We start from the raw sequence: 10153 nt of genomic DNA on the forward strand, positions 1-10153 counted from the left end.
GTATCACACATTGGGTAATGTAAAAAAAAAAAAAAAAAAAAGAAAAAGAAAGAAAGAAAGAAAAAAATGAAAGGTGTGAAGTGTATAAATGGTGATGTAAGAGTAAGAATGAGAAAATGAAAGTTTAAATGAAAGGTATGGATGACTTAGTAGGAATAAAACAGAAAATGAAAGGTTTAGTTGGAAATGAAGGATTAACTGAAAGGTATGGATGAAAAAAAAAGAAGTTTTGTATAGCTAAGCAAATGGGGCGAAATCGTACAAAATTAGAAAATTAAATATCTAAATGAAAAGTAGGCATATTCTAGATAGGGTAATAGAAAAGAAAGAAAGAAAAGAAACTGAAAGGTTAAATGAAACGCGTAGATGATTTGGAAAGAGTAATGAAAGGTTAAATAAATGGTATGGATGGCATATTGTATAGAAACGATATAAATATATGGATATGAAAGGTTCGGTAAAAGGTATGAATTATTAACTTGGACAATGAAAGGCATGAAAGACAAAAAAAGGTAATGAAATGGGGAAAAAATAAATTAAATGTAAGATGTGGCTGAGATATTGAAAACTAATTTAAGTGCTTAATAAGAAATCAGAAGCGAAGTGATTAAAGGAAAAGGTATGAATGATATGGACCGGGGAATACATAAGAAAATAAATAAAGTGGAAATATAAGGTATGGATGGCATATTAAGTAATGCATTGGATAAATTAAATAATAATAAAAGAAAAACAAAATATTGAAAATTTAAATGTGATTCTCGGACGAAATATTGGGTACAGGGATATATAAAAAATAATTGAACTAAAAGGCTGAATGAAAGGTAGGGATGTTATTGGGTTGGGTTGGATGAATATAAAAAAAAATGGAAAGGTGGATAAATGGTGTGGATGAGTAATGTAAACAAAGATGAAAGGTTAAGTGAAAAGCATAGATGACACAGTGGATAAAGAAACAATTAAATGAAAAGTTAAATGAAAATTAAGTAATTAGTTAAGAAGAACAAAGAAAATGGAACATTTAGTGAAAATGATGGATGATACACGGAAAAATAAGGAAGAGTAACGGAGAGATGAGAAAAGGAAAACTGAAGTAAAGGGGGATGGGTGACTGGTGAAAAAGAAAAGACAAGAAATAAAGGAAGTGAAAGGGTAATAGAAGACTATGAAGAGCACATTAGGTGAAATAAGAGCAAACCTTTGGATAGAGTAAAAAATGAATAGGAAAACGAAAATTTTAGTGAAAGTCACGCATACCCCACCAGGCAAGTCAAGGTTAAATGAAAGGTACTGTTTAACATAGTGAGTACACTACTGTAGAAATAAAAAATAATAATGGTTAAGTAATTGTTATGATTGGCTGGCAAAAGCAATGGAAAAATGAAAACATGAAAAGTTAAATGTGAAGTATGGATGAAACACTGGTTAATGAAAGGTTACGTGAAAGTATGGGTAACGCACTGAGATTAAATGAAAAGCATGAATGACTTGCTGCTAGAGTAAGGGAGAAAATGAAAGGTTTAGTGAAAGGCATGGCTGACACACTAGATAAAATAAGTAGTAAAGTAAGAAAATGGGTAGAGTAAGTAAAAATGTAAAATGGTAAAAAAGAAAAAGAAAAGAAAAGAAGAATAAATAAAAAAATATGGACGTTACACTGGGTAGAAAAAAAAAAAACAATAAAAGGTAAATTGATGTAAAAAGAAAATGAAAGATTGGTGAATGGTAAAATCATAAAAAATGAAAGGTTGGTGAATGGTAAAATAATGCAAAAAACGAGAAAATGAAAGGTTGGTGAATGGTAAAATAATATAAAAACGAGAAAATGAAAGGTTAACTAAATGAAAAAAATAATGAAAAACGAGAAATGAAAGGTTGGTGAATGGTAAAATCATGTAAAACGTGAAAATAAAGTTTAAGTGAAAGGCATGGATGAAACACTGGGTAGAGTCAAGAATAAAAAAAAAAAAAACACACGAAAAGTTGAATATGTATGAATGTCAATGCAAGGCAAAACAAAGAAAAATGGAAAACGAAAGATTAAATGAAAAGCATGGATGTCACAACGTGTCATGTAAAAACTGATGATGAATTAGGAACCTAGAATTTTAAATGAAATGCGGATAACATAGGTAAAATAATACAGAAACAGAATAAAAGAGAGTAATAGAAGGTAAATAAAGGTTAGGGACGACAGATTGAAAAAAATAAAAGAACAAGAAGAAACGGAAAAATTAAAGACAAAACGAAAAACAAAACAAAGCAAGAACAAAAAAATTAAGAGTATGAATGACACATTTGGTCGAGTTATGCAAAAATATGTTACAAACTGAGCAATTCAAATTAGGATAACAAAATACTCAATGCAAGTTACGTAAAACTCTTAGTAAAGTAATATATATTAATATATAGGTACTGTGAAAGGTATGGATGGCAGTGTGGAGTAATGTAAGAATGAAAGTGAAAGGTTAAATGAAAGGTACGGATGATGTATGTAAATCAAAAAGGTTAAAGGAATGGTCCAAATGTGGCACTTTGTTTGAGCAATGTAGATAAGGAAAATGAAAGGTTATGTGAATGAGATATGGATGGCACCACGGGTTGAAAAAAAAAGAAAAAGAAAATGAAAGATTTATTAAAAGGCATGGATGGCAGAATGGGTAATGTTTTAATAAGAAATAAAGAGAGAGAGAGAGTATGGTATGGATGGCATGGCAAAGTAACGTAGAAATGCGAAAATACAATGCTAAACTGAAAGTGTGGATGACTTACTGGGTAGAGCAAGAAACGGTATAAATGACACATTAGGTAGAGTATTGTAGAGTAAGGAAAATAAGAGAAAATGAGAGGTTGAGTATGCATTTCATTGGATAACACAAATGGAAAAGGAGAAAAAAGAAAGGTTTGATGAAAGGCATAGATGGCAACTGAGTAGGAGGAACTAAAAGTAATGTAAATTTTGAAAAACGGGAGATTAAATTAAAAGTATGGATGTCACACTTTGTAGAATAAGGGGAAAGGAAGAAGAAGAAGGAAAAAAAAGTATAGGGAGGTACAATGGGAATAGTAATGCAATAATCGAAAGTATGGATTGAAGAGATCGTGAAAGATGAACCGAAAGGCATAGCTGACACAGTAACAAGAAAATGAGACGCTAATTGCAAAGTATAAATGTAAGATATGGGTGATAAAGGCAGCAGAGTAATGTAAAAATGAGAGGACGAAATATTTAGTGAAAGTTATAGCTGATGTAATCGTGTGTAGAATAGGAAAAGAAGAAGAAGAAGAAAGAATGGAGAACCGAAAGGTTTAGTGACGCAATGTAAATAAGACAATGAAAGGTCAAGTGAAGTATGAATGACATTTAACAAGAAAAAAAGAAGAAAACGAAAGTCTGAATGAAAGATATTGGTGACACATTTGGTAGATTAATGCAGCAAAGGAAAACTGATAGGTAGATGAAAAGTATCGATGAAATACTGGGTATAGTAAGCGAAAGTTTTTAATAGTATACAGATAAATTAAGGCATGGATGAAGAAATGAAAAGTCAGGTGAAATGTATCAACGATTTATTGGGTATAGTAAAGGAGAGATAAGAGAATGGAAGGTTTTAAGTGAAAATAAATGATGCACAGGTAGAGTAAAGTATATAAGGAAATGAAAGATTCAGTTGCATGGCAAGCTGGGTAGATTAATGTAAGATTAAATGAAAGGTTGGATGAAATACAGGTAAATAAAGGTATAAATAAAAGGAAAGGTTAAGTATAAGGTATGGATGACACATTCAGTACAGTAAGAAAAAGATGAAAGGTTAATTGCAAGTAATGGGCGACTTTCTGGCCAGAGTAATGTGAAAATAAGAAAGTGATATGGAAGTTTAAGTAAAATGTATGGAAGGTATAATAGTTAAAGGAGTGTTAAGCTAAGAAAATCTAAAGTTAGGTGAAATAATTGGGCGACAGACTAGACAGAGTAAAGAATAAAATGAGGGCTACTGGTGACTGAGTAAAGTAAAAATGAGAATATGAAAGGTCCAGTGAAAGGTATAAATGACAATGGATAGATAAAGGTTAGTGAAAGCCACGGAATATTTATTGGGTAGAATAAGGAAAATGGAAGATTGACATAAGGAGCAGAGTGGGGAAAAGAAAAATGAAAGGTTAACTGAAAGGCATGGATAATGCACTGGGTAATGTGATGTATAAATGTAAAAATTAAAGGCATGGATGACTCATTGGTTAGGGCAAGAAAAAAAGTGGAAAATTTACGGTCTATTGAAGGGCATGGATAAACACATTGGGTAGAGAGTATTGTTGAGTGAGGAAAGTAGAGAAAATGAAAGATTGAGTATGGCTGACAGTAGAATTTGCGGGAAAAAGATGAAAATGAAAGGTTGAGTGAAAGATATAGATAACATAGTGGGTAGAATAATGTGAGGCTTAATGAAAGGTATGTGTAATTACTGTAAAAAGAAAAAGGAAAAGAAAAACTTTAAAGAATACTAAAGTGAAAGGTACAGAGGAAACATTTGATAGAGTAATTTCTGTAATAGTAATGGGGAAAGAAAAAACAACAACATGTATAGGGGTTAAAATGGTGATGCATTAAATCAAAGTGTGATGTAAAAAAAAATTAAAGAAAAAGCATGAATGTTTTAACAAATATAGTAATGTAAAAAGATGACCGATGTAAAAATGGGAAAAATGAATGGTTAAATGAAAAATATGGATTGCATGGATGACACAGTATGGAGTAAATATAAAAAGTAAACTATGAAATCTGGGTAAATTCATGTAAAATTAATAAAGTGAAAAGCTTAAGTGAAAGATACAAGTGATAGAATGGATAAAGTTAGATATAATGAAGAAACTGAAAGGCTAAGTGAAAGGTAACGATGCTATATGGAGTAGATTAATGTAGAAATGAAATAAAGAAGAAAGGTTGGGTGAAAGTTATGGCTGACAGACTGGGAAACGAAAAAAAAGAAGAAATATAAGGTTAAAGGTAAGATATAGGTGACAAAGGCGGTAGAGTAATGTAAAAATGTGAAAATGGAAGGTTTGATGAAAGGTATAGCTGAGGTGATCATGAGCAGAATAAGGGAAAAAAAGAAAATGAAAGGTGAACCGAAAGGTATAAGTGGCACAATGTAAATAAGAAAATGAAAGGTCAAGTGAAGTATGAATGACACTTAGCAAGAAAAAAAGAAAAAAAAAAAGAAAAGAAAATGGAAGTCTGAAGGAAAGATAATGGTGACACATTCGACATATTTATGAAACAAAATAAAAACAATAGGGTAGATGAAAGGTATGGGTAGAATAAGGCAAGAAAAAAAAAAGGTTAAGTGAACGTTTTTAATAGCATACGGACAGATGAAGGTATGGATGAAGAAACGAAAAGTTAAATGAAAGGTATCAATGATTCATTGGGTATAGTAAAAGGGTAGATAAGAGAATGAAAGGTTTTAAGTGAAAATAAATGATGCACGGGTAGAGTGAAGTGTATAAGCAAATGAAAGATTAAGTTGGATGGTAAACTGGGTAGAGTAATGTAAGATTAAATGAAAGGTTGGATGAAACACAGGCAAATAAAGATATAAATAAGAGGAAAGGTCAAATATAAGGTATGGATAACGTCTGAGTACAGTAAGAAAAAGAAAGGAAGGTTAATTGCAAGGAGTGGGCGACTTACTGCCTAGAGTAATGTGATAATTGTGTTAAAAAGGAAATGAAATGGAAATATAAGTAAAATATATGAATGACACCCTGGGTAAACAAATGTGAAACGAAATAAAAGTTAAGGAATGAATGACAGGCCAGGCAGTAAAGAATAGAATAAAAGCCACTGGTGAGTAAGTAAAATAAAAATGAGAATATGAAAGGTCCAGTGAAAGGCATGAATGACAGTGGACAGAAAAGGGAATCAATCAGAAAGTGAAAGGTTACTGAAAGGCACGGGATACACATTGGGTAGCGTAAGGAAAAGGAAAAGTTGATATATTGGATAAAGTAGGAAAAAGGGGATGGATGGATTAACCACTGGGTAAAATATGGGAAGAATGAAAGGGGTGAAAGGTAGAGTATGATGAAAATGAGGAAGTGAAAGATGAAATGAAAGGTATTGTTAAAAACAACGAGTAGACTAATGTAAATAACATGTAATATTAAGTGAAATATTAAGTGAAAGGTATGGGTGGAACTATCAATAGACTAATAATAAAAGAGAGAAAAATGAAAGGTCAAGTCAAAGGTATGGATAACACAATAAGGAAAAAAAGAAAGGGATGAAAGGTTAAGTAGAGTAAAATTGAGAAAATGAAAGGTTAAGTAAAGTTGAGAAAATGAAAGTTTAAGTAGAGTAAACTGAGAAAATGAAAGGTTAAATAGAGTAAAATTGAGAAATTGAAAGGTTAAGTAGAGTAAAACTGAGAAAATGGAAGGTTAAGTTGAGTAAAACTGAGAAAGTGAAAGGTTAATTAGAGTAAATCTGAGAAAATGAAAGGTTAAGTAGAGTAAAATTGAGAAAATGAAAGGTTAAGTAGAGTAAATCTGAGAAAATGAAAGGTTAAGTAGAGTAAAACAGAGTGAAAGGTTAAATAGAGGAAAATTGAGAAAAAGAAAGGTTAAGTAAAGTAAAACTGAGAAAATGAAAGGTGAAGTAGAGTAAAACTGAGAAAGTGAATAGTTAAGTAGAGTAAAACTGACAAATGAAATGTTGAGTAGAGTAAAATTGAGAAAATGAAAGGTTAAGTAGAGTAAAACTGAGAAAATGAAAGGTTAATTTGAGTAAAATTGAGAAAATGAAAGGCTAAGTAGAGTAAAATTGAGAAAGTGGAAGGTTAAGTAGAATAAAATTTGAGAAAGTGAAAAGTGAAATAAAGTAAAATTGAGAAAATGAAAGGTTAAGTAGAGTAAAATTGAGAAAATGAAAGGATAAGTAGAGTAAATCTGAGAAAATGAAAGGTTAAGTAGAGTAAAATCTGAGAAAATGAAAGGTTAAGTAGAGTAAAATTGAGAAATGAAAGGTTAAGTAGAGTAAAACTGAGAAAATGAAAGGTTAAGTAGAGTAAAATTGAGAAAATGAAAGGTTAAGTTGAGTAAAATTGAGAAAATGAAAGGTTAAGTAGAGTAAAATTGGGAAAATGAAAGGTTAAGTAGAATAAAATTGAGAAAATGAAAGGTTAAGTAGAGTAAAATTGAGAAAATGAAAGGTGTAGTTGAGTAAAATTAAGAAAATGAAAGGTTAAGTTGAGTAAAATTGAGAAAATGAAAGGTTAAGTAGAGTAAAACTGAGAAAATGAAAGGTTAAGTAGAGTAAAATTGAGAAATGAAAGGTTAAGTAGAGTAAAATGAGAAATGAAAGGTTAAGTAGAGTAAAATTGAGAAAATGAAAGGTTAAGTTGAGTAAAATTGAGAAAATGAAAGGTTAAGTAGAGTAAACTGAGAAAATGAAAGGTTAAGTAGAGTAAAACTGAGAAAATGAAAGGTTAAGTAGAGTAAATTGAGAAAATGAAGTTAAGTAGTTAAACTGACAAATGAAATGTTGAGTAGAGTAAAATTGAGAAAATGAAAGGTTAAGTAGAGTAAAACTGAGAAAATGAAAGGTTAAGTAGAGTAAATTGAGAAAATGAAAGGTTAAGTAGAGTAAATCTGAGAAAATGAAAGGTTAAGTAGAGTAAAATCTGAGAAAATGAAAGGTTAAGTAGAGTAAAACTGAGAAAGTGAAAGGCTAGGTAGAGTAAAATTGAGAAAATGAAAGGTTAAATAGAGTAAAATTGAGAAAATGAAATGTTCAATGAAAGGTGTGGATGCGAAAAGTGTGGATAACACAAAGGAAAAACAAGAGAATGAAAGGGGTGAAAGGTTAAATAGAATAAAATTGATAAAATGAAAGGTTAAGTGAAACGTGTGGATGGAATACAAGTATAAATAAGAAAATTAAATGTTTAATTGAAAAGAATGCGTCAAACTGGGCATAATTTTAAAAGTAAACCTGAAGTGAAAGGTAACACAATGGAAGGCTGAATAAAAGGTATGAATGACACAGTAAGCAAAGCAGGGATAAATGTGAAAGTGGAATAAGCAAAAAAAAAGAAAAAAGAAAAAAAGAAAAGTAGAGGATGAAAAAAAAAAAATAAAAAAGAAAACTGAAGGTTAAGTAAAAGATATGAATGAAACATGGGATAGAGTAAAGTCAAAGTGAGATAAAAGGTTACATGAAAGGTATGGATAGTGCACATGGTACGGGAATGCAAAAAATGAAGATTGAAAGATTAAAATTAAGATTAAAAGTAAAGTAGAGAGTAAAAGGAAAGTGTAAAGTATGGATGTCACAGAAAAAAAAATAAGTAAAAGGTATGGCTACCACTATTGCTAGAACAAGGAAAGAAGAAATTAAATGAAAAGTTAAGCGAAAGGTATGGATAACACAATAAGTAAACTAAGGAAAAAGAAGAAAATGAAACGGTGGTGAAAGGTAAGGTAACGTATAAACGATAAAATGTAAGGTTAAGTGAAAGCTATGGATGAAACACTGGATAGAGTGAAAAATAAACAAAACAGTGTTAAGTATAAAGGTCTGTATGTCACACAATGCAAAGTAACGAAAAATAGAGAATGAAAGATTAAGTGAGAAGTATGAATGATATGTTGTGAAGTCAAGTAAAAATAGAAATGAGCTGAGGAACTAGAAACTTGAAATGAAATGCGAATACCATATGTAAAATAATACAAAAATAAAAAATAGAGCAACAGAAGGTTGCATTAAGGGTATGGAAGAAGATGAGTAAAATAACAGATTTATAAGAAACGGAAGGAAAAAAAGGGGTGAATTAGGACCATAAAATCCTGCAGCATGGATAACACACTCGGTGGAATTTTGTAGAGTATGGAATAATGAGAAAATGAACGGTTGACTATGGATGACGCTATAGAATTTAAGGGAAAAAGATGAAAATGAATTAAAGTAAATTAAAAGTTACATTAAAAGTGTACATGTCATGCGGGGCAAAGTAAGGCAAAACGAAAGCTTAAGTGAAAGGTATGGTTGATACAGCGAGTAATTAAAAAAAAAAAAAAAAAAAAAAGTTAAAAGGTTTGAATGAAACACAAGGAAGTGTAATGTAAAAATGAAATATGAAAGGCTACATGGAAGGAATAAATAGAGTAAGGAAAACAGAAAAAAAACCGAAAAGTTGAGTGAAAGGTATTGAATGCACAATGTGAATCATGTAAAATGAATAAAAAATAAAAGTTATGAATATTACACAAGGTAGGGCAAAATAATAACAAGAAAATGGAACTGAAATGAAAGGTATGAATGATACAATGATACACTAGACAGAGTGAAAGAAAAAAAGTAAGGTATAAATAAGAAAATATAAAGTTGAGTGAATGTTTTAAAAGGTACGCTGGTATAAATGCGAAAACGAAAGGTTAACTGAAAGAGTTTAAACAAAGTAAAGATAAGAGAATGAATATTGAGTGAAAGTTTTAAATGATACACTGGGTTGAATATGGTATAACTTAGGAAATTAACGATTAAGGTGAATGTGGCGATGATACAGAAGGGAAATCAATGTAAATATAAGAATATGGAAGGTCAGGTGACAGGTGTGTATGACAAACCTGGACAGAGTGACGCAAAATTAGGACAACGAGAGGTTAAATGAAAGGTATAGGTGAAATGCAGGTTAAAAGATATAGATAATAGAATGAAAGGTTGAATGAAAAGATGAGGTACTGAATAAAGGAAGAGTAAAAGAGAAAATGAAAAGTCAATTGCAAGGTGTGTGTGACAGTTATAATAATAAAAAAAGTTTGATGACACACTAGGTAGAATGAAAGATGTGGCTGACATACTGGTTGAATTAATGTAGAAGTTAGGGAATTAAAGGTTAAGTGAAAAGCACGGATGACAAACTAGCTAGAATAAAAGGGAAGAAAACTGCTGGTAATATACAGAGTAAAGTAAAAATGAGAACATGAAAGGTCAAGTGAAATATATGGATGCCACAGGAAAGAGTAAGAAGAAATGGAAGGTTTATTGAAAGGCCTGGATGAAAATCTAAGAATTAGTGAAAGGTCTGGATGAAAATGAAAGGTTTAGTGAAAGGTATCGATGAATATGAACGTTTAGTGAATAGTATCGGTG

General features: G+C 30.8%; 1 long non-coding RNA gene across 7 annotated transcripts; it reads left to right on the forward strand.

Moving 5' to 3' along the window:
• Positions 1–1766: 1766 nt before the first annotated feature.
• On the forward strand, positions 1767–8093 carry LOC119569495. Of its 7 annotated transcripts, none has more exons than XR_005228273.1 (3): positions 1767–6564; positions 6654–7491; positions 7734–8093. It is a non-coding gene; the product is annotated as an uncharacterized LOC119569495 (long non-coding RNA). The 7 variants fall into 7 exon arrangements; XR_005228267.1 differs by having other exon boundaries at positions 6654–7486; positions 7574–8093; XR_005228274.1 differs by having other exon boundaries at positions 6654–7486; positions 7635–8093.
• The last annotated feature ends 2060 nt before the right edge of the window (positions 8094–10153 follow it).

This window comes from Penaeus monodon, chromosome 4 (assembly GCF_015228065.2).
Source record: "Penaeus monodon isolate SGIC_2016 chromosome 4, NSTDA_Pmon_1, whole genome shotgun sequence".
Lineage (NCBI taxonomy): Eukaryota > Metazoa > Arthropoda > Malacostraca > Decapoda > Penaeidae > Penaeus > Penaeus monodon.